The sequence below is a fragment of the Cibotium barometz genome, chromosome 50 (assembly GCF_041138505.1).
Source record: "Cibotium barometz isolate CiBa-2024 chromosome 50, ASM4113850v1, whole genome shotgun sequence".
Classification (NCBI taxonomy): Eukaryota; Viridiplantae; Streptophyta; class Polypodiopsida; order Cyatheales; family Cibotiaceae; genus Cibotium; species Cibotium barometz.
In genome coordinates, this window is record NC_141095.1 from 37,091,902 (window position 1) to 37,118,003 (window position 26,102).

At 39.9% G+C, this 26,102-nt stretch overlaps 1 pseudogene; it reads right to left on the reverse strand.

Moving 5' to 3' along the window:
- Nucleotides 1-455: 455 nt before the first annotated feature.
- LOC147610083 (uncharacterized) lies at nt 456-25,700 on the reverse strand (annotated as a pseudogene).
- Between the last annotated feature and the right edge of the window lie 402 nt (nt 25,701-26,102).

Sequence of the window (26,102 nt, forward strand, 5' to 3'; positions counted from 1 at the left end):
GAGACAGATTATTGGAAATTCCCAATACAGTATTAGAATTGCCAGGAAATCCTACCTTTACTAGGAACTCTCTTTGGCAAGGGTCACCTTTCTTGCCAACTGACCAAGTGAAAAGGCTAGTGTTTCATGTCCTAATGATCACCACATAAATATGTTGTACTAATGGTCTGACTAGTGTGGAAGTACAAACTAGCCTAATCACAATAGATAGTACTGCCAATGTGGAAGTATTATGTGGAATCATGAAATGTAATGAGTAGATTGAAGTATTGCCATTTCAATTGATTTCAAGATTATTAAAGTTTGACAATTATGTTTGGATAGGATATTCCTGAAATGTGAAAACACCTCTTCCATCTTCACTGATTGCTCCGACCTCACCAATCACTGCCATCATCGCTGGTGCTCTTCGATCTCTCCGTTCCTTGCCTTCGCCAGCTCACAAAACACCATCATCATCGCCGTGCTCTTCGAGCTCTCCGTTCCTTGCCTTCACCATCTTCACCAAGCTCTTTGACCTCACTGGCTGCAATCGTTACCACTGCTCTTCCAGGTCTTCGTTCCTTGACTCTGCCCATAGTTATCAATACGCTTGAACGTATTTAATACAAGCCAAATGCAAACGAATGCATACGGCTAAAGAAACCAATGCAATATAATGAAAATCAATAATAAATTGTAGAATTGTAGGACATTTTGTGTATAATATGATCAATCGTAGGTAAGACCTATACAAACGTAAAAAAACGCGTTTTAATTATGAAAATGCCATTTTCATGCAACTATGCCTTTGCCATCTTCATTGAGCTCTCTGAGCTCATCGACTTGCCATTTTTGTCAGTGCTCTTTGAGCTCTCTGTTCCTTCCCTCCGTGATGTTCACCGAGCTCTCTGTCCTAGGTCAATTATCGTCGTCATCATCACCGGTGCTCTCTCACCTCTTTGTCCCTCACCTCCTCCGTCACCATTGAGGTCCTTAGACTTCTCCAACCACCAAGTCCAACGATGGTCGTTGTGAGCTCACTACATGCATGGCTACCTTGGGCTAGGCTACTTCTGTCTCACACATCTCCCTCCCTTTCCCAAGGTGAGTGGAGATCTCCCTTGAGTGCTATTTTCCCTCCCTTTCCCAAAGTGACGGGGGTTTTTGTTGCGCACTATATCCCCTTCCTTGATGAGCTCTTGACTAGAAGATCTTTCTTGTAATAGATATCATGACATGTGTGGACATCAAGGTAGCCAGGAGAATTATAACCTATATAGCACACAATGTGTGTGTTGTCACCAGGACTCCACTCCTAGAGATGGGAATACCATATTGGGTGGATTACATAGTTGAGAGAAAGATAGTCTATGTATTACATAAGCTCATGAGATGAATCAATCTATTGTTAGCTCGGATCTTGTCTATGTTTTAACTATGAGTTAAGAGTAGTGTGGTTGGAGCAAGTGTGAGCGAGAGTGTTGGTGACTTGAGGGTTATGCAATGAAAGCTAGTCTAATAACATAGTAGATGGTGTTAAGCAGAGGGCTTGCAAGTCTAGATAGTGAGTGAGACTATCCATGGTGGGTATACTTCTAGGATGTACTTCCAAAGGAGAACCCCAACTCCCTATTCTTCCTCCTCTTCATAGTTGTGAGAGTGAGTCGAGACGGGCAGAGTCATCTATAGCTATAACTAAAAATTTGGTGATCACGGTGGGACTCTTTTCTTTTGTTTTTTATAGTGAGTGCTGAGTGAGAATAGTGCATGCCCTCAAAAACTAGAGCCTCTAATGGTACCTCACCTCTCTACAAAGCAGTCGTAGGCCTCTCCCTTGCTCTTCCTTTACCAACTACTTCTCCTAGCCCTATGGATTATCCCTAAGGGCTAAAGCCCCTAGAAACAATGCTAAGTCGTGTGTAGGTGAAGTTGATGGACTTCAAAGGGGCTGTCACAAAAGATGTTAAAGACTATGTGCACCTGTTTCTCACACTCTATAACTCTCGACCGAGATGAATGATGCATGAGTGGTCTTATTCCCCACTACTATGGAAGAAAAGTGTAGAACTGTTGGGTGTGGTGCAGCCAATTTTTAGCCAACCACTTTTTGGATTGGGCTACCCTAAGGTAGCACTTCCTTGCCACCTTTATGCTAGCTTTAGGTTAAGGAACTACTATGAACTTATCGCCAAAGAGCTTAGTCAAATTTTTATAAAGGCCGGTGAGTCCAATGGCCTACCTTATCACTCTCCTAAAGGTTTTGGTAGCTCGGCTCTACCAAAACCTTTGCGAGAGTATCTTATGTTGTTGATCAGGTAGCTGGGCTACCTCAAGACCTTAGCTCTAGCTACAATAATGGCTGCTGAGAGACCTCCCCACCCATAGACAGAGTAGACATTAAGAGAGACTGTCCTTCCACAAAGGCACCTTACATGACTTTTAAGATCATCTCTATGGTGCACTATGTAGGCAACCCTCAAGGTCATCTCCCAGGTGAGTGTCCTTCAAACAAGTATTGCTTGTTTTTCTCAAAAACATGGCCATGAGGACACAGAGTGCTATTACCTCAAGGGTCTTTTGCTAATGCACCACTAACTTCACCAAGGATCTACCCCTCTAAATCCCTTCACATGGTGGCTCTAACCATGGCACCACTAGGGTCTTTAGCCGAGGAAATCATGGCCACACATGTGCAAGCTGTATGCGCAAGCTGTAGTGGCAAACCCAAAAGCATCCTTCTTAGTGTTGAAATTAGGGCATTGTGATGAGCTATGGTGGATCAAACACTAGAATCAACATCATTAACTAAGTGATTAGCAAATAATTAAGACGTAATTAGTGGGTAATTAACAAATAGATTAATGTAGGCATGGATACTCAAATAGATTAATGTAGGCATGGATACTCAAAAACCAGCAAATTCTCATTAGGGCAATGCCTCAATTTATAGAGTTTACATCCAAGCATCTAATCTCACTGATTTCTCCTTGATTCACTCCAACTCTTTTCCCTGATTCTCTCCACCTCTTCACTTTTCCCAGAATATCTCCACACTTCCGAAATCTTCTCATGCTACCCTTTATTCTCTCCCAATAGATTTTTCTCACCTTTTTACAGGTTCTTTCACATTTACTCATTCTCTTTTACAGCCTCTAACCAAGGCTTGTTCCCACACACACCCTATTCACTTGTATTTTCAACACCTCCCCTCAAGTGAATACTCTCTAGCACATCTGGACCCTATACCAAGTTTCCCTCTTACTTGATAGCCCGCGACCAGTGCCTCAAGTCCCTAAACTCCATAGTCCTTGACACTCTCTCTCTCTCTATGTGTCCAAGGTTACTATAAGTGCCCGCGACCTTGACTAAAGTGTTCACACATACATCTACCACGTGGCCTATATCATCGGTGGCTCAGAGGTGGTTTTACTTTGTTGGGGCAGGTTACATTGGGTTGTGGGGTCTCTCTCTCTCTCTCTCTCTCAGAAAAGATGATCCGACTCCACTTCCTTTGGAGCCTCCATGAAGTTTGCCGATGTCGTTCCTTCTCCAGTGGGTTTGCCGATGTCGTTCCTTCTCCAGTGGGTTTGCTATAGCAGTCTCTCGCCATGTGTCCTGGCTTTCCGCATTTGTGGCAAGTGAAGGTCCTTCCTCCTACTCTGCCTCTTCCTCGTCCTTGTCCTTGAGAGAATCCTCCTCGGGTGGTGAAGAATGCTTTTTCTTCTCCTGCTATTGAGTCGAGCCATTTCTTCTCTTTGCCTCTGCTCTCTTGCTCTAGTAGAGCTGCTTCTATCTCGTGTAGCTTCAATTCAGGTACATTCTTTAGTGTTGCTACAATATTTTCATATTCACCTTTGTCCACACTCTTCAGAAGCACTGCTAGTGCCTCATCATCTTCTACCTTTTTGCCAATAGCTGCCAACTATTCCTTAATGCTTTTATATTTGTTCAAGTGTGTGATTAAAGGTTCACTTTCCTTCATGTCCAATTTGTAGAATTGCATTAACAGATTTATCTTTGAATTTTTTGCTTGTGTGCCAAATACTTTATTGAGTTCATCCCATGCATCTTTTGCCCATTGTATCCCTGTGATGTGATGAATGATTTCATCATTTAAACTGAGTGTAATAAGTCCCAATGCTTTTTTATTCCTACTCTTCCACTCATTTTCTCCTCTCTCTGGGCATTCATCTCTTCCCTTAACTAGCCCCCACAGATTTTTCCTCATGAGCAAATACATGTTTTTTGTCTGCCATGTGTAAAACTGCTCCCCATTAAATTTGGTTATTTCTTGTGCTGTACTCATGGTGATGTGAAGGGGGTCTTACCTCTTGATCCAATTTCAAGATTCAAGGGCAGTGTCTACCCTTTTACAACTCAATCTGGTGTTCAATAGATGATTACAACAAATTTATCAGCATAAAATCACCAAAAATTACATTAAATCAAGGGTAACCAATTTGTACGGAATGGTTGGAGTATCAAACCAACTCCGAATTGCAATCTGAAGTCATAGGGATCTCTATCAGATACCTAATGGTTAATTTGAACCCTCAATTGCACCAAAATATAGTGATTAGTATTGATTAATCACTGATTAGTAAATTAATCCACTATTTTGTGTGCAAAAAATAGAGTATGCGGGGAGTCCAGATCTGGTGCCTTAGACTTCAAATGAGCTCAAATGCTTTCAAAGACATCAATAGCAATGAGTCTAGTAGAGGATTAAGCCAAGAAACACAAGATTTGACCAAATATTGAAAGCTTAATCTCTGTTTTACCAAAGTCACCTGCAGATTTGATGAAGAGCTTGGATCTCACTGTAGACTTGATGAAATTGAATTCTTTCTTCACTAGCTTGTAGAGCATGCTTGAAAACCCCCGGGGCTAAGAGGAATTAGACACATTTGATCTGTGGTGGAAGTAGAAATATCAAAATCAGCTCAAAAAAACGGTGCCTGCTAAAAATGTGATTCCTCCCAGCTCCGTTGGTGGTTTGCACTTCTTTATTGATGAGATTGAAGAGCAATGAGATAGCTATCATTGCTAGAAGGGTTTGACCTAATTTTATGTGTGCAAAGAGAGGGAGCTCCTCCACTGGCTGGGGGTACAGAGACTAGTTGAAAAAAGAGGGAAAATTATAATTTTCTACTAATTCTAATTAGCAAAATAATTAGCAAAATAATTAGCAAGATAATGAGCTCACAAAATGATGGATTCTAGGCATGGCTCTGATACCATGTTGAAATTAGGGCATTGTGATGAGCTATGGTGGATCAAACACTAGAATCAACATCATTAACAAAGTGATTAGTAAATAATTAAGATGTAATTAGTGGTGGGTAATTAACAAATAGATTAATGTAGGCATGGATACTCAAAAACCAGCAAATTCTCATTAGGGCAATGCCTCAATTTATAGAGTTTACATCCAAGCATCTAATCCCACTGATTTCTCCTTGATTCACTCCACTTCTTTTCCCTAATTCTCTCCACCTCTTCACTTTTCCCAGAATATCTCCCAGAATATCTCCACACTTCCTAAATCTTCTCATGCTACCCTTTATTCTCTCCCAGTAGATTCTTCTCACCTTTTCACAGGTTCTTTCACATTTACTCATTCTCTTTTACAGCCTCTAACCAAGGGCTTGTTCCCGCACACACCCTATTCACTTGTATTTTCAACACTTAGCACACTGCTTTGTTCTTTGTGGTTGTTGCCGTTACCAGTTATCTAGCCTTGGTTGTAGCCACTTATGCCCACCCCACTCATCTTCCTCATCTCAAGCAATAGCAACACTCACACATGCCCATCATGTTCCACGACCAAGGGTACCTCAGGTGACATACACCCCACCTGCTCTAGTGCAAGTGCAATACCAAGAATGTACAACACTCTCCTCTTATCAACCTTATCTTCTATCCATGCCAATACCTTAGTTGGCTCAATTCTACCAACCAAATCCCTATGATGTGTACGCAGTTTCTCCCCCTACTAATCTTGCATGTGGGGCAAGGCCAACCTAGATGCCTTCCCACGCCAACCCTATTAGGCGCATGATTTGCTTTAGATGTGGTGGAAGTGGACATTACTAGATCAAGGCTTGGCTTAGGTGTTTTGATCCCAGAAGCATCGAGAGTAAAAGATTGCTTAGTATGGTGTGCGACCTTGAGATTAAGATGTAGTTTTCTTCACATAAACAAGAGTAGCACCATCATAGACCAAGTGTAATAGCCTCCATAGGCGGAACCCAAAGCTCTAGAGTCATACGAGCAGATGGTAAGTCAGGAGACAACATTATGTTAGAGGCATCCACAACCCAACCCAAAGCTCTAGAGTCATACGAGCAGATGGTAAGTCAGGAGACAACATTATGCTAGAGGCATCCACAACCCAACCCCCTTTTCCATCAGAGGGCCAAAGAGAAGTCATGCCTCTAGGAATGGTAAGGTTAGTGCCAATTTCCCTTGAAGGATTGATGTCTTGGATGAATATTTCTTTTTGTGAAGATTCTCAACATAAAGCCCATAAGCTGCTCATAGCCTTGTTTCATCCAATTTGTCAAGTTGAGTTAATTTCTCTAAAATTTCATGCCCAATTAGCCTTTTTAACTTGGAGATATGGAACTATAAATTTCATAGGCATAACATCTTTGAACCCATAAACTAGATGAAATGGGGTCATTCCTATCGCAATTTTGTATCGTTCGATATGCCTCCCCGTTCGATATGCCTATAGAGTTTCATGCAGCTTTTGTTCCCAATCATTTTGTTTCTCATTTACTATTTTTGTCAAAATAGTGCATGGGATCTTGTTAGTGCTTTCATCTTGGCCATTTTACTAAGGTAGTATGGAGAACATTTCCCATGAATCACCCCCACGAATTCACCTAGGAGGAACTTGATCACTTCATTAATGGTTGTTTGCTTGATTTTATGTTTGTTTTTGTTTTTGGATGGTGAATCCATGGAGCATTGAAGGTTGATTGAGCATTGGAGCATCGAGATCCTCAACGAGCACGGGAGAAGCAAGAAAGTGCTCAACTTTGCCCTTGACATTCATGCAACTCTTTGAATTTCTGTTTGTTTTATATCAAGTTTGCACCTAGTTTAATCCATAAATTAATATTAATTAGTTAATTCTCATTAAGCATAGTAGGCACCAATAGATAGCTTGAGACTAGCTCTAGTTGTCTATTGTTACAAAAACACAAAAAATTGGTGGGGAAGATACCTGAAGTAGCAAGAATCTGAGGGAAAACTAGGCAAAAATTGGTGGGGAAGATACCTGAAGTCGTAAGAATCTGAGGGAAAACTAGGCAAAAATTGCATTCTGTTGGTTTTTTTGAGAAGCAAATAGCCGTTTGCTTTATAGGCCAGAGCTATGGCACATCTACCACACCCGTTTCTTTCTTAATTGGCCAAATTTGGTAAGATCTCTAGCCCTAAATGTGGCAATTGCATTAAAACTGGAATAATTGCATTCATTCAAGTTGGGCATAAAGTTCATTCAATTGCATTCATTCAAGTTGGTACAGCTGAATTTGTTAGGAAATATAGTGGGTGGTTGTCAGACTTGTGGCCTTAAGTTCCTTGAAATCCCCAGACAAACCTTAAAAATATCAAAATATGAGAGTGCCATAGCCGTTCTAATCTTGCCACAACTGTTCCTTCTGGAAGGGTATGCCCATTCCAAAGCACTCATTGTGTTTTCCATGGCCATGTTAGTTTTTCCATGCCCTTGCCATTCTATTTAGCACTTGATTAAGAAAGCGTATGATTGTTCCATTTGTGCCACATGTGCTCCACTTGTCCTCCTGACCAAACCATTCCATTTTTACCATGCATTTTGCCTAAAGCATACACCTGTGATAATCTTGCCATGCGTGTTCCCTTCTCCCAGCTTGGTACGCATGTTCCAACAACTGCCACATGCACGTACCTTCTCCATTCCAAAGCGCATGCCCATTCTTTTGTGAGGCCACACCTGTGACCTTCAGGAAGCAAACATCTATGCCATCTGACCTCTGAGAAGTATACGCATGTTCCCTTTAGCTTTTGAAAGTGTATGCCCATACCATTCCAAAGCATACGGCCGTATCATTTCCAAAAAAATGACTTTTCATAGGGGGTTCTGCACATTAGTTCCACATTTCCATGCACCTACACTCGGGTAAATTGGTGCAAAATAACCCTCTTTTTGACGAAGTGAACTCTCCTAAAGCTCCCTCACTTATAAGGTCGGACCCATCAGTCATCAATACCGCATGGAGTCAAACGGTGCTTGTCTTTGAAAGCACCAACAAAAGTGAAGTCAACCCCAGTAAGGGATGAGGAACTTTTGACCTTCAGATAGGAGAGCTTGAATCTCAGTGGTGCATGGAAAGACCATCTGCCAAGAGCAAGCTCCTACCTCTCCCACACATTCACAGAGAAGCCTTGCTTCCACAATTTTATTTTGGGAAACACAACACAGTCGAAAGAACCGCAACCCAAGGTGAGAGGTATGGACCATCCACAAGAAAGAAATCCCATGTTGCCTCTAGATTCTAGAGTGGAAGTAGGGAGGGTGAAAGCCAACAAACCCAGATTGAACCACCGATCTAGAGAGCCATGGCTATCTCAGGTGTGGCTGATTCTTATAGGGTCCAAAGTCCTATACAAAACCTAGGGCCAGGTCCATCATCTCAAGGACCAGAAATGTTGTACCAGAGAGACAGGGTTTACCAGGCCCTTTGCATCTGCCGAGTTCGCGAGTATATCAGCATTACTCGCACCATAGGGAGTTTACCACAAGGGGAACAATCTAACCCACCTATAAGTCAAGGGCCTCCAATGGTATATTATCCTCCTAGCCCTGCTCCTCCTCCAACCTTTCCTCAACCTACACCCATTGCAGTCATGGCAGGGCTAACCCCAGAAATGTTAAGATTAGCCATGGAAATAGGGAGGGGGTTGGCTGTAGGCATCACGCCCCCAATACTAGTGCAACCTGCACCAAGATTAGAGCAAAACAAGCCCACCAACATCTCAAAGATTATCACTAAATTTGATGGGACTGGAGATCCCATTCCACATTTGGAGATGTTTAATCAAATTTGCAAAGCGTTTGGCCACGTAGAAGATCATGTTAAGGTGAGTGCCTTTAGCCTCACCCTCGATGGTAAGGTGAGTGCCTTTAGCCTCACCCTCGATGGTAAAGCAGGCCAATGGTTTAGGTCCTTGAAGTTTGAGGATAAGGCCACCTTTAAAGCTTTGAAAGAGGCTTTCAAGGTAGGATATTCTTGCCAAGGCACCAGATGGAGTCCAGTTGTGTAGTTACACAATGTCTGACAAAGGGATGGTGCAACCATCCGAGATTACATCAATAGACTCAGATATCTCCATTCTCACTGCAGTACCAAAGATAAGTTCTCTGATGAAAGACTCATAGGGAGATTCTTGGAAGGTCTGGATGACATACCCTTGCACAATTTATTATATGCCATGGCCCATACCTCCTTCAAGAAATGTTGTAGGAGTGCTATGGACTTTGAAGACAATTTCAAGGGAACGCGTTTATGAGAATGAATTTTCGTTTCATCCCGTTAAGGACAAGCACACTTGCTCATATGTCAAGTGTTCATACGTCAAGTGTTCATATGTCAAGGGTTGGTAAGGTTTTGCACATTGTATCGAATTAAACCACATGCTCCACCGCTTGTGCAGGCCCCCGTCAATTCCTTTGAGTTTCAGTCTTGCGATCGTACTCCCCAGGCGGAGTGTTTAACGCGTTAGCTGGGCCCCCGATCTGCGGACCAAGGATGAACACTCATCGTTTACGGCATGGACTACCAAAACTTCATGAGGGCACATCTAAAGCCTCTTTCAAGACCACTAGTACAAAATTTGACGAAAAAATTAAGGAGTTCACAAGAGGATAGCAAGTTGAGTAGTTGGCCGCTGCACTAATGTAGGAAATGACCTAACATTGGAGAACCGGCCAAGGTGGGATCAGGTTGGCCAACCCCATCTCTATCCAAAGAGGGAAGCTTATATGGTGCCCAATCTATCTAGCTAACCATACTAGAAGGGAGTGTCCACATCCGAGACCCTGTCCCAACCTCTACTGCATATATTACCAAAAATGGGGCAATCATGAAGGTACAAACTACTATCATCAGAGAGCTACGCTAGCCGTGCTCTAACCCAAGGCTTGCTGGCCAGCCCGAGGCAACTGCTGGCGCGTTGCCAGCACCTACACATCATAATACACCTCAACAGGTCAAGAAGTGGTCAAAAGATGAATCCTCAGGGTACCTGAAATGCCCTTACCACCCCCATTTCTCCCGCCTCAACCCCCATTGCAAAGAATCACACCAGTTTGTGAGCTAACCCTGACAAAGATCTTCAAAGAAGGGGACAAGGGGAAAACTCCAAAAGTTCCTACATATGAAACCTTGGAGCCAACAAGCCCGCCTTCACAAATTCTAAGTCACCACGTTATGGAGGGAGACCAAATGTACCCAGTGTACTTAATAGCCCCAATGCCGTAATGATGTGCTTAGAATGGCCCTAGGGCCATTCTTACCACATTGTGCTTGTAGGAATGGCCTTATGTCCATTCAATCTTGATACTTTATACAAGCACATGTAGAGAATGGCCCTAAATCCATTCTAATATACACCAACAATTAGCACAACATGGTAGAGAATGGAGCTAGGGTGATTCTACTATCCATGAGAAGTGCTTTAAAAACACTACAACACTTTGGAAGAAGCAAAGCAATGTTTCTTAGTAGCATTCAGGATTTCGGGTGTTATGGCTCACCCTAACCCCCCTTGAAACACATCCAACAAGAGATTACCTGGGGTGAACTGCAACTATCATGAGGATCTTTCCAATGGCCAAGCTCATAACCCTTGAGGTCTCCAAGCAGTACAACTCCTTTGATAAGCGATTCCACCATGCCTCTTGCGAGCATTGTCACACTGTCGCATTGCACTACGGGTACTCGTCCCTCCTCTCACCTCACTTCACTAGCATGCATTAGAGAGAGATATTAGCAAGATGATTAGCAAGAGCAAGACTCAATTGCACAATGGGAGACTATGTTGTATTATGTTAAAACCCTAAGATCTCTCTAGATAATTGTTATGCATAAACATGCATAAATCAGGCATAAAATCAACCACCCAACCACCCCCAAGCCCAAGGGATGCACACATGAACTATAATGAAGTACATCATACCTTTACCTTGATGTCCCATACCATCAAGAGGTATAACTCCAATCCACCATATAGTGTGAAATGGTAGGTGAGTAGATATAATCCTCTATACAAGAGGACATCATATCATAACCTAGCCTCAAGATAAAATAGCCTTAGCCCCCCTTGAGTGTGCCCTATGCCCCTATTATATAGGAGGGCCCTCAAGTGACTCTTGACTCTCCATCTCCCATGTGTGACCCTGGCCCTAGCCTTAACCCTTAAGGTTAGTCCTAACTTATGCTCCACTAGAGCTTGTTCCCATGCTCCCATGCTCACAAGCCTAATGTGGGTTAGCCTCCTAGTATATGCACACATAATGTGCATATAACATACTTCCCCTCTCCCAAAACATTACACTCTTGCAATGAAAAGAAGGAGAACTGCGTTGAACAGTCTCAACCGACTCCCAAGTCGAATCCTCTATTTCTTTGACTTCAACGAGTTCTTGAGGAGTAACTATGTTATCCTCACCTCCCAGTTTCCCTTTTTATCTATTGATATGAAAGACTGGATGAACTCTAACATGTGGAGGTAGTTTAAGTTCATATGCAACCATGCCAATCCGATGTATAAATCGAAATAGACCACAATATCTAGGAGATAAATTCGAGCATTTTCTTTTTGACAAAGTCTGAAAATCTTTAGGAGCTTTTAAATAAATCAATGCTCCTGGTTCAAAATACCAAGTTGAGCGTCCTCTATCAGCATAGAACCGTGCCCTATCTTGAGCACTCCTGATAGAATCGCGAGCTTCGGTCAACATTTCCTGCATATCACGCAATCCCTTGATGCATCAAGCTCGATGTCCTTAAGAGACTGACATCAATAGGTGCCCTGGGTTAAAACCCATACATAAGCATGAACAGACTAAAACCAATAACCGTATGTTTAAAACTATTATAGGCAAATTCCATCATTGAAAGATATTTTTTCCAATTTGATGCTTTTCTAGAGACATATGCATGAAGCATATCCTCTACAATCTGATTCATATGCTCTGTTTTCCCATTAGACTGCGGATAATCAGAGGAACTCATACTCAAAGTAGATTTCTCATTATAAAACATTCAGAATAAAATAGGAAGACATGGCATTATAACTGCAGGAACCAGGGATCCATCGGCGACCCGACATACCCACATCTGCACTGGGAATCATCGACATCCCGAGTTACCCATATCAACATAAGGAGTCATCAATGTCTCGATGAATCACATATGTACATCTATAAACCATTAGGTGGACTACATCAATCACCTAAAGGACGTAACTAGAGAAAGAAATGCCAACAAAGGAAAAATCCAAAATTCCTTAATCCGAACACAACAAGATAAACTTGTTTGAACTCTAAAGAAAGAGATTTCAACAAGTGAAAATGCCAACGAGATTACACTCATCAAAACATGTAGGCTATAGATAAAAGAAGTTTATCTAGAGAATGCCTACACTACAACTTCAAGTGAATTCAGAAAATGAGATTGTCCTTGAATGTTGAGGTCAACATGCCAAGTAATGTAATCAAAGCAACAATCCTGAGCCCAAATTATCCCATAAGATAATATATGTGAGGGATCACTAGCGTCCCATACCACCATGATACCACCCATACATACTTTATTAATTTGAAACTCCCTAGTATGCCGTCTAGGAAATATGAATAAAATCCTGTATAAAAGGAATAAGATAGCCTTATCCTAGACTTTCACATACTAAAACCTGTCTCTATACACCTGAGACCACATCAATGAATAACTCTTTTCGAGTACATCATTAGAAAAAAATTTGAATTAATGGTGCCTTTCTAATGATAACTACCCAATAAACACAATAAAGTTGGGGTAGAAAAATAACTCACCTAGATACATAAACAACTCCAATTTGGAATATGTACAAAAGTACAAGGAAAATAGTCCAAAATTTTGTGTAAGAAACGAAGGCAAATGCTACCCTCGAAGCACATGAAATTATCCAAAAGATCAAAAGATCCTTATAAAACCATGGATAAAAGCATAGAAGCCTCTCGAATCCATAAAACCATAGTTGATCCTAAAAATCAATGCATGCCATCTAATGGTCATTAATCATGCCAAAAGAAGCATTAAAATTGGTGGCCAACTCATCAATCTAGAGTATATGAACGTGGTGTCGTTCAAGAAAAACTCCAAAGTAAGCAAGTGAAACACGTGTGTAGCACTCACATTAAAAAACCCCTAGACACAAGTGATCTAGGCAGAACCTGATGAGTCCAAATAAAAGTTGGAAAACATCCAATAAAATCCACCAAAACAAAAAGATCAAATAACCCATGATAGAATTTTTTTTAGGCTTAAGAAATTAAGCATAGACCACACTTAAACAAGTGCAAAATAAATTATTATGTACAAGTGTCAAAGGTGAGACAAACTTTGAACACATATTATAGCCATCATTGAAAAACTTAAGGAACATCATGTCCAAAAAGAATGGCTAAACAATGGTAAAAAATCATGAAAATATTGTTCAAAAAATTTAATCTAAACAGAAATATCTACTAATACGAGGTATAATCATATTAGTAATATGTGAATAACCCGCATCTATCTAATGTCAGCACGAGAAAACGTTCTTCAACATTAAATAACCCTTGAAAATATTAATTCCTCGAGAAAAAGAATTATCATGATTTTTTTCTAATTTTTCTTAATTTTATAGGGCCTCAAAATACTATAATTGTGAAGTCCCTCGCCCGCTTTGGGGCTCCTGTAAAAGCGGCGTCGACCTCCTACACGGGGTGGGGTCCACACACTCGAGGCCTCGCCCACAAATGTCCGGGGACGAGAGGCTAGCTCGGGCGGCCCCAGACCGGGCCCGGAAGACTCCCCTTGCCCAGAAGGTACGGGCAATTCCGCCAATTGGGAAAAATCTTCTAACGAGGAAATTACTCTAACGAGTCAAAGTCTTAACTAGTTAAACTGATCTGACCAGACCTGAAGTCACATGGTCAGATCAACAAGAGACTTTCACTTGGTCCATGGAATCACCACTTTTTTCCTCATTTACAAGGCACAGCCGATGATCCCCTCCCACAGAACAAGGTCTTCTCAGGATTTAAAACTAACTAACGTAACTAATCGTATCTAGTTGTTTCTTAGGAATCCTCCGATCCAGCCCATCCGGCCCATGGGTTATCCAACCACCCAACCACTGAATTGGTGGGATTCCTTTTTAAAGATTTGGTTGGGTTTTTGCCCGGGTATCGAGGAAAAGAGTTCCCAGGCCCCTTAGCCGGCGATTCATACAAAAATCAAGGTAGGCATACCACGTACACACCCAATATGAACTTGCCATTTATAATAACAGATTCGACTGGCTTTAAAAATAATCCTTTCAATAGAAATCAAAATATTTTTGATCATCATTTTCCAAAATTTCGAGTCCATTGTATTACAAAAATGTATCCTCTGAATTCTCCGTTGAAGACTTGCTGGCCAACCAACGAGATCCAGTATCAAAATTTGGCTCCCAAAAATCTTTCCTTTTTATCCATCCAAAATCTTCCTCGACGTACGCATGGGTGTCCAACCGCGAGCCCGTGCATTGCCTAGTCAAAACCCTCTAGGATCCTCCTTAGGTGTCCTAGCACTTCACTCGGGGACCGCTTCGTCGATCCTCGCCCATCGTACCGGAAGCGCACCATTTTAACCGTACTGAGGCTGGTCAAGACCTGGGCAGGCTTCCCCGCCCAGCTGTTCCAATGAACCTCCTCTTAGAAAAAAATAAGCCAAATGCTTTCTCCAGCATTCTGGCGTAAAAAAGTCCTTTGAATGAAAAAACAGAGGTTCCAATGCAAGTAAAATTCGAGTTTGAGATTGGTTCCAAAAACCCTTTTTCCATAATTCCCAATTTCCTAATGAGGATCCTTGATCTCTCATGAGGGTAATCTACCCATCATTTTATCCATTTGTCCAACTAGATTCTTGGTGAGTTTGGTCAAGGAAAAACTAGATTAGTTTCGGTAGTCTATTCTTTGGATTTTAGTAACTGGAATTGGTCACGAAGTTTTTGTTTGATTCAGATTGAGAGAAGGACAATTAGGTTTACTGTCCGTCCCTCATGTAGTCTAACCAAATTCATTTGGTTTAGTTCTACAAGGATTCCCTTCACATAAACATCTAGTTTTGGGTAAATATCCATTTAGTGATTTTACCAATTAAAACATCCAAAGATATTCCTTCTATCACATAATTTCTCAACCTTAATTCATTAGGTAGAATTATGGTGGAAATTCATCTTTTGACACTAAAATTTAATTCAAATCCATCTTTTCTTAAATATCATAAAAATTCTTCTTTTAACTAAAATATCAATACCTATTTTTTTGAATAAACTTGAAATCCTTCTTTTTCTCATTTCCATGAGTGCAATCCAATTATCATGGGAATTCCTCTTTTACCATAAATTAAATCTATTTAAAATTCTTCTTAAAAATTACATAAAATATCCATTAATTCCATTAAGCTCAAAATTCCACTTTTAACATTTAAACATTTAAATTCCAATATGGTGGGAATTCCTCTTTCATCATTTAAATTTATCTATACAAAAAGATAAATTTAACTAAATTTTCTCTTAAAATTTAAATAAAAATCTCCATTAATTCCTTCACACTAGGAATTGCACTTTCCTCATTTAAATATTTGAATTCCAATATGGTGGGAATTCCTCTTTCATCATTTAAATTTATCTATGTAAAAAGAAACTAAATTTTCTCTTAAAATTTAAATAAAAATCTCCATTAATTCCTTCACACTAGGAATTACACTTTCCTCATTTAAATATTTGCATTCCAATATGGTGGGAATTCCTCTTTCATCATTTAAATTTATCTATGTAAAAGTATAAATTTAACTAAATTTTCTCTTAAAATTTAAATAAAAATCTTCATTAATTTCTTCACACTAGGAATTACACTTTTCTCATTTAAATATTTTAATTCCAATATGGTGGGAATTTCTCTTTCATCATTTAAATTTATCTATGCAAAAAGAAAATTTTAACTAAAATCCTTCTTTAATTTTTAAATAAAATATGCATTATTTTAGCATCACAATTTTTTCTCTTACTTCATTGGAATGCATGGATTTCCATTGTCATGGGGGATTACTCTTTTAACATAAAAATGGATTACTAGAAATTCCTCTTTTTCGTAATTAACTATTTATGCATAAACATAAAAATTAATTTTCCATGATTATAATGAGAATCATTCAATTAATCCAGGATGATTAATCCTAGAATATGGTAGGAAGTCCTCTTTTCATAATATAAATGAAAATGATTTATGTGTTTATTTTTTAAAAAAATTACCATAGCTCCGCTGCTATTACTGATAATTCTCAATAAATTTGAAAGAATAAAGTTTAGTATTATTCATGTGATTAGAAGAACCACTAATTGGATCATTATCCAATTATGGATTGATTCTTAATTTTACCATAAATTAAATAGCATAAAAGTATTAAAAAGCCATTATTTTAGCCTCCAATTAGACAAGCATAGAAATTACTTTTACATTAGAGAAATGCTTCATGATGAGAAGCTTCATTTGAATTGAGAATAGGTCATAGGAATGACCATTTTTTGGGAGAGAGAGAGAGAAATGCTTAAAAATCCATTATAAATTAAGCATAAATAGAAATTTATGTATTTCTTCATTACAATACATTAAAGAACTTCAATAGTATTCAAAAGCCATTCAAATTAATGCTCCTCAAGCTTGAGAGGGGTTGAGATAATCCACACTTTACCTCCTAAATTACTTGATTCTTTGATCACAGTAGAGACCCCCAACCAATCAATTGGTTTGGTATGTTGTTGGAGTCTCCAAGGAAGATTGAAGAGAGAGAGAAGCTCCAATCTCTTTAATTTGTAGAGGGTTTTTAGAGGATAATAGAAAATAAGCTTAACTTAGAGTAATACCGGCATAGTTTAGTTCACAGATGAGAATACAAAGGAATGAGGGTTTATTTATACGTAAGGGAGGCCACTAACTGAGTCTAATTGAGTTCTAGAATTTTTCAGCTTCAGTTTGGCTGAATTTGGACAAGATTTGGACCAGTTTGGCTCCCTTTTTGATTTGGTTTGATCCAGGAGACAGGAGAGATAAAAATATCCTATTATTTTTGAGTTTAAAACTCATCCACACATGTGAAATAGGCATCTCCTTGAAGGGCCCCCTTTTCCTTACCCATGTGTCAAAAATGAATGATTACTCCAAAATATCTCATTTTTTTTAATACTTCATAATTTTTAACTAATAAACCTAGTATTTAGTCAACTCTTCATCTTATGTGGGCATTTACTCATTTTTGGGTATTTTCTTTTATTCTTTGGATTTATCTTGTCCCAACACTTGGATTAATCTTATTGGTCCATAGGAACCTTAATTGGACCATAATCAACAAAATTTCGAAAATCTTCACCCTTAGGCTAAGGTCTTCTAAATCAATTTTTAGTAATTCCAATTGCACCTTGGAAAATCTATTTTGATTTTCTGTTTCAGGGAAACATTTTTTTGATATTTGTAGAATTTAGTTATCCAAAAATATCCCAATATTGATTTACCACTCTTTAAAAAAAATTATCTCACTAGGCAAAACAAGGAAAAATAATATTTTCTTGTATTCAAAAACATAGAATGATTACATGGGATTGAAGTAGAGGCTTAATCCATATTCAGCCCAAGGAGGAATTTTACATCCTCTCCCACTTGAAAAATGTGAGATGTCCTCATCTCGCAAAGTAGGGGTAATCCTTCGCCAACTGTTCTTCTTTCTCCTAGGTGGCGTCTTCTAGAGGGAAGAACTTCCACTTTACTAAGAATTCTCTGAGGACTCTGCTCCTGAGAATCTTCTCCCGAATGTCAAGGATTTCCTCAGGTTGGAGTAAAATATGGCCTTGAGTATCGGAGAGATCAATTGCTCATCAAGCACGTGACTTGGGCTAGGTACATATTTCTTAATCAAGCTGACATGGAATACATCATGTACCTTGAGATGGGGAGGCAGAAGAAGTTTGTAGGCTAGATCGCCCACTTTCTTTATGACAGCATAAGGCCCACAGTATCTAGGAGAGAGCTTCTTGTACTTCCCTAAGGATAAGGAACTTCTTTTTGGTCGTACTCGAATGAAGACCATATCTGATTCTTCAAACTCTCTCTCAGATCTCTTTTTATCTACATACTGCTTTTGCCTGTCTTGGGCTGCTTTCATATCTTTACAGATTGATTGCATCTGCTGGTCCATGTCATCAAGCATTTGTTTGGACATTTCGACTCTGATCAATGGGTCAGACCAAGTCAATGGTGTAAGGCAATCTTGTCCATACAAAGCTTTGAAAGGACTCATCCCAATGCTATGATGAAGAAGCATTGTAAGCGAATTCGACCAAATGCAGTTCCCTGCTACAGCATGACCGAAGGATATCTTCAATTACTTGATTCACTCTTTCCGTTTGGCCATCTGTTTTGGGGTGATAGGCTATGCTGAGATCCAAGAAAGTTCCTACTGCTTCAAAGAACACAGTCCAAAATTTTGATGTGAATTAGGGATCTCTGTCACTTACTATCCTCCTGGGTAAACCATGTAATCTGAAGATCTTCTTAAGGAAAACTCTGGCAATGTCCACTGCAGAGTATGTTTCTTTCACTGGAATCAGATCGGCAACTTTGGTTAGCCTGTCAACTACCACAAAAATGGAGTTGTAACCTGATTGCACTGAAGGTAATCCAGTGACAAAGTCCATACTGATGCATTCCCACTTCATCTGTGGAATGTCTAGAGGTTGCAGTTTCCCTGGCATCTTGACTCTCTCTGCCTTGACTCTTTGGCACATCAAGCATTTTCGCACATGATCAAGTACATCCTTTTTTAGTCCTAGCCAGAAGAAGCTTTTCTTCACACACATATAGGTTTTTATAAACCCTGGATGTCCAACTATCAGGATACCATAGGCTTCTCTCAGAATTCTTCCCTTTATTCCCACATCATTGGGGATACATAGCCGATTATTATAATACATGCATCCTTCATCCAATTTGTACCCAAGAACTCGACTCATTTCCTGAGGAGTCCTTCTTTCCTGCATCAGAAGGGTAGCAATAGGGGCAAAGCATTTGTCTTGCAAGATTTTCTCCTTTGCTTCATTGATCAATGGATTTGACACCACTATTATTGCAAGCAAGGAGGCTTTTCTGCTGAGCGCATCTGCATCTGCAACCACATTTTCTTTCCCCGATCGATACTTTATTTCAAAATCAAATTCCTGTAGGGTCTGCATCCATCTCCTTTGACGCATCCATCTCCTTTGACGCATGTTGAGATCCCTTTGGGTGAAGGTCCACTTCAGACTTTGATGATCTGTTATCATCCCCCAAAAGATAATGTCTCCACAACTTCAGAGCATACACTACTGAGAGTAACTCCAAATCATGGACGGCATAATTCTTATCATGTGTTCTGAAGTTTTCTGGATTTATAGGCCACTGCATGACCTTCTTGCATTAGAGCACCGCTTAAGGCAAATCCACTGGCATCAGTAACTACCTCAAAGGGTTTGGTAAAATCTGGCAATTTAAGGACATGTTTGGTTACTAAGGCTGTCTTTAGCTTGTCAAAGGCACTCTAACACATTGCAGTCCACTGAAAAAGTGTACTTTTCTTGAGAAGGTTAGTCAAAGGGAACGCTATCTAAGCATACCTAGGTATAAAGATCCTATACCATTCGGTTAACCCTAGGAATCCTCTGACTTCCTTTACTGACTTGGGTTCTGGCCTTTCAACTACTGCTTGGATCTTTGTGGGGTCAGGAGAAATCCCATCCTTTACACTGTGAATCCCAAGTATTCAACCTAGTCAACAGAGAAGGAACACTTGCTCTTCTTTGCAAAGAGTTGGTGTTTCCTTAGGATTTCCAGGACTTTGCGCACATGATCTTCATGGTCTGCAGCATTCTTTGAGTGTACTAAGATATCATGAAAGAAGACAAGAACAAAATCATCCAAGTATTCTCTGAGAATATCCTGCATTAGACGATTGAATGTCATCAGGGCATCAGTCAATCCAAACGGCATGACTGTGAACTCATAATGCCCATAGAGCGAGTATTGAATGCTGTCTTTGGGATGTCTTTCTCCTTGATTCTGATCTAGTAGTACCCGGATTTGAGATCTATCTTTGTGAACATTTGGGTCCCACTTAACCAATCCAGAAGTTCATCAATCCTAGGACTAAAATGCTCTTACCTTGTCCTCTTGCAAAACTAGATGAGCCTGATGCATTGATATCCTTGTTATCTCTTGAAAGGGATTGCATAAATCTATCACATTCTTCAGAGCTGGAAGAACTCTGGGTGGTGGGCTGTCTAAGATTGCTATTGGTTCTGGGTTTGACTTCAATGAAGAATCAACTATTGCCAAGTAGTTGGCTCATAAAGAGTCCTCAAGTATGTAGAACTCCTCTCCCTCATGATTAGAGGTTTCCTCTAGAGGGATGTGCAAATCTTGGTCCCAATACTTCCTAGGGCTTGCAATCCACAAAATGAGTACGGGGAACTACTTGCTCATGTAAAAACTTTGCACTCCCACAACCCGTCCATTGATGAAACCGAGTTCTTTCTTGGAAGATGGGAATGTGATTGTGCAACTCATTGTAAAGAGGAGCAAAAATGAGGTACACAAGAACAAAAAAGAATGGTACAATAGGTAGGGAGTACATAAGTATTGAATGGTGATTAAGACCCTTAAAAAACTTGGCCATTTTTAATTAGACCATTACAATTTAATTATATTTTTTATTATTTTAAAAAATCTAATATAATATATGTATATATATATTAAAAAAATTTTTACTTTTTTCTAAATTAGCATCCAATCATCTGTCTCTTATTTCTCTCCGAACTCTCCTTCATCATGGTTTACAAGATAAACATAAAAAAACATGACCATCTAAAAAACTCGACAAATACATTATTAAAGAATCTGGCACTATGAAGTTGCATTATGAAGTTTCCACATCAAAGAAGTTGCATTATGAAGTAATGCCAACATTATTACAGACCTCAAAACTTAGTAGCAAACACACTCATAAGTTTCTACACAACAACGGACCGTATTCCTAATTAATTGCTCATTCTCATCGTTTTTAATGACTCTAAATGTCCTCCAATAAACAATTGCACTTGATATTTTGAGCTCAAACATATCTATTGTTGTCAGGTCGTTCTCCTTTCCTTAGATTATGTACTTCAATTCTAATAATAAACTCCCCAAAATCTCTCTAGCTTGGTATAAGTCGGGATTGATTGAGTCATTCTTGTACATCTCATTAAGTGCCATGTATCCTTTTTGCAAGATGATACACTCCATGGTATGCTCCTCTGATTGTAAGATTCCTGACCCCACTGCGCAACGAATTCTTAGGTGCTAGCAGTGGAAGTAGCACTTCTTGCACGGGGCAGGGTCCCACACTCAAGGCCACGGATATCCAGACAAGAGACTAATCCATTGGCTCTTCCAAAACCGAACTCGGGAAAACTTCCCTTGCTCTGAAAGCACGAGCGATTCCTCCAGGATAACTTTTCTCTAACGTAGTCTCAAAAGCCTTAACTAACTGAACTGATCTGACCACAGCAACTATTGAGGGCTCAAAAAAGAGCCCTTACTCAACAGCCTCTCTCTCTCTCACTCCCCCTCTTCCCCACACAACAACCTCTCTCTCTCCCTCGCTCCCTCTCACTTGCCCTTGCTCCCCTTCTTGTCCCCCTCTCTGGCTCGCCCTCCTCTCCCCCTCGCTCCCGCTCTCTCTTTTAATCCCTCAATAGCCGCCATCTCTCTCTCTCTCAACTCCTCCCACAGAGTCAGGATCTCTCTCTCCCACCACAAAGAGACGTCTTTTGTCTCTCGACAAGCGTAACAATTGGAAGTGGTCTCAATGGTTGGACTGCCCTCAAGTAATAATGGTCCTCACTTGCCCTCAACATCGAAGGAAGAGTTCTAAATCATCAAACTTTTGCAGAGGTAGACTTCATATGGATAGCATCACAATTCCAATAGCATCACATGTAATTGGAATAAAAAATTAATGTAGTTTAAATACTAATTTAAGATAATTGCATCATATGTTGAATGACAAAAGACTAACTTAAGAAAGGGTATTATGGTAATATGGATGCGTATTCAAGACACAATGCCTCCATGGACTTGTCTGCAAATCGAAGGGGTCCACCAGATCGCAAGATGAGATCATTCTCTCGCAAGATGTGGGCATATCACAAGGGGCCACATCAAGCAAGGTGAAAAACACCTCACAACAGTTATAGATGACTATGGAAGTTGGTTCTTCAACGGTCGTCTCGACAATCGTGTGGCCACCAGTAGTGCCACGATTATAGAAGAAGAGGAGTCTATTGAAAGAGAGTTTCAGCCAAGTGGTTGATCGACACATCTCTACAAATTGGGTGGAGGACCACTTGGTTGACAACCAAAACCTCCATCCTAGAGTTCTGCTTTAACACCTCCTTATACAAACCTAGCAATCCACATGAACAAGGATTCTATCGAGGGGCTGATCAGACGCATCAAGGAGAGCAAGTAACAATTGACAATGGCAGCATTCATTGTCTCATAGGGATTCCCTGGCAAATCTCCCATTCCATTCAGGAGCAGTCGGATTAATGTGGATGGATGTATGGATAATGTGGATGGATGTATGGATAATGTGGATTGGTGTGGATGATGTGGATGGATGTATGGATGATGTGGATTAATGTGTGGATGATACGATTGGATGTGATTTGATGTGAGAATGATATAATGTGATAGGGATTGATGAAGAAAAAAAAATTATGGGAAGATGAGAAAAGATGGGGACTAATGTGAAAGGATGTGGAGTGATGAGAAAAAATGGAAATATTGTTGGAACTGTATTTTGTATGTGAAATCTGTTTTTAAATTACTGTTTTATGTCAAGAATGCTGGGGAAGCATTTTGACTGTCTTGTGAATGAGGTCGTGGAGACCTATCTGTTAAAGTTGCAAGTGCTGAGACGGAGAGTCACAATGGAGGACGTCTCGCGTAGTAGTAGCAAGGTCTTGACCAGCCTCAGTTTTATTTAAATGGTGAGCTTCCGGTACAATGGATGAGGGACCAAGGAAGCGGCCTATGAGTGAAGCGCTAGGTGACCTGCGAAGGATCCTAAAGGGTGCTGACCATGTGGTGCTCGGGCTCTGGGTCATCGGAGATACCCACATGTACGTTGGGGGAAGATATTGGAACAAGGAGTAAGAGTTGTTTTCTGAATTTGGGCATGGATCTGGTTGGTTGACCTTGCTGGTCCTCAACGGATGAGTCCATGGCTCTTTTATATGGATCCGTTGGTTGATCTTGCTGATCTTCAACGGAGATTCTATTTTGATATGTGAATATATTTCCGGTTACTATGAGCTAGGAACTAACAAAAAGACCCCTAATAGGTGGTGAGCATTCTGGTTGCCAATGATGCCATAGATGAATATATTTCCGAATACTATGAGCTAAGAACTAACAAAAAGACCCCTGAGTGAATAGGTGGTGAGCGTTCTGGTTGCCAATGATGCCATAGATGAAGGAATGATTAGAAATAAGGATTTAACCGGAGATTTTGAGGATTGTGATTAGTGACACAATGGTTTCATTAAATGATTCTTTTAAAGATAGCTAATGCTAAGAAAAAAGCAATTTCATGTTGGGTGTGTAAGTGGTGTGACTAGTTTTAAGTTTGCATGAATATCCGGCTAGGGGGCCTGGGAACTCTTTTCCTTGGTACCTGGGACAAAACCTAACCAAATTCTTAATTGGATCCCATCACTACAGTGGTTGACTAACCCACGGGATTGGATGGGGTTAGGCTAGACTGATGGATCCTTAAAAGTTTTCTTCCTTGAGATTCTTAGGAGGATGCATAAAATGAGGCAACATGGTTTTCTTTTTATCCATACCATCAATGAGACAAGGCCTAAATATTTCTCCTTCTTCTCTAAACACTTTTTCCTATGCTTTGCTAATTTTTAGCGCTCTGTGCTCTGCTACACCCTATGGATCTTCAAGGCATGTAGAATGGGCACTACAAAAGAGATTCAATATTTTTTCAATATAAAAAAATAATTCAAAATAACCAACATAGCCACTTTAAAAGTGTGAGACCAGGAGTGATTTTAAAGCTTTGGGGTTGCTGTCTCCTCCTCCTCTCTAGACTATCAACAACGGGAAAGAAATTGCTCAAAGTCAAGAGGGATTTGCTTGATGGCAACCCACGGATCTTTGTTCTAAAAAAACCAACAAGAAAGATGTGAGAGGTGAAAAAAAAGTTTTGTTAAACAAAGCTGAAAGCAAGATGAACAACTCACCGTGTTACTAAATAACAACATGTACTTCTCCAACACTTGAGGTTTTCTTGAGTCTGGATGGTAGAGCTTTACCTCATCCCAATTAGAGAAATTCAACTTTTCAATCATTATTCTCTACATGTGAAGCATGATTTTTACCTAATAGACAATCAAAGAAATTAGAGCTAATGAAACAAGTAAAACTTCAAAAAAAAGAGAGTCAATTTATCAAACAAACCTTTCAAATTCTTCTCCCATTTGCTCTAAAGAGATGATTCCGCCCTTCACGCGTGAGAGAACTGCAATCATCAATGATTTCTCGTGAATTCCTTGCAAATGTCTCCACATTGTTATCTTCATTTCATCAGGAATGGGCTTTAGTGCTTCTTCACTTGAGGCACCTTTGCCTTTGGAAGCTGCAAGTGACTTACTGAACTTTTGACCTTTTAACTTTTGCCTTTGGAAGGTGCAAGTGACTTACTGAACTTTTGACCTTTTAACTTTTCCTACTCATGTACCTTAAAAATATCATCTTGTAGATTCCAAATTTATCCATCACGAAAGGCAAGTTGAAAATAGTTATCATATTGTTTCACATTGGGCTTCTGACTTGCTCCACGACCACCTTTTTTTCTTAATTCAAGACCACGACCACCTTTTTTTCTTAATTCAAGACCACACTTTTCACAAAGTGCAGCTCGAAACTTGTCATCATCTTTCTCACCATGCTTCAAGAAATCAATCCACTCATTATGAAAGAACCTTACCTTCTGAATGAAAGTCATTTCCATTCAAAAGTTTGAGTCAATATTATGGTCAAGGGCAAGTACCTTTACCTCCTCATTTGTTAAACTAGCATACACCCAACACATTGTCGTTTTGTAAGTGTCAACATGCTCATATTCAGCAGCAAGCTCTTGCTTGGCAAGCAAAGATTGAGTGCCCCCAAGAACCCAATATCTGCAAGACTTAGCATTGGCCTTAACCCAAGATTCCTTATTAGGACACTATTGTCTATCCACTAAAACAAGCAAGGGTAATACAATGGCATTCGGATTATTTTTCATTTTGTACTTTAGATTATTAACATGATGTTCAACAACAGTGCAAACCTCTAAGGGTCTTCTTCTTGTTTGGGGATACACTGGTAGATGCTCAATCACACTTATGGGCAAAAATATAGGTAAAGGATCCATCATGTTATTTTTCTTGACCCTCTCTCTTAAAACATTGAAGGAGTTTGAATCTCGTGTCAGGTAAGGTGGCACTAGGAGACCGGATGGAACAATCTCTAATTCATGAAGAAACTTAGAGTCCTTTGATTAACCTAAATTTTTGCTTCATTTCTTGCCCAGTGATAGGGGTTTGCATCAATGGAGACGGGGAGGCGTCCTTCCTCAACCTCCTCATCACTTGAAGAAATTGACTCTTCTTCTTCCTCTTCGATGTACTCACTTGAAGAGTTCTTA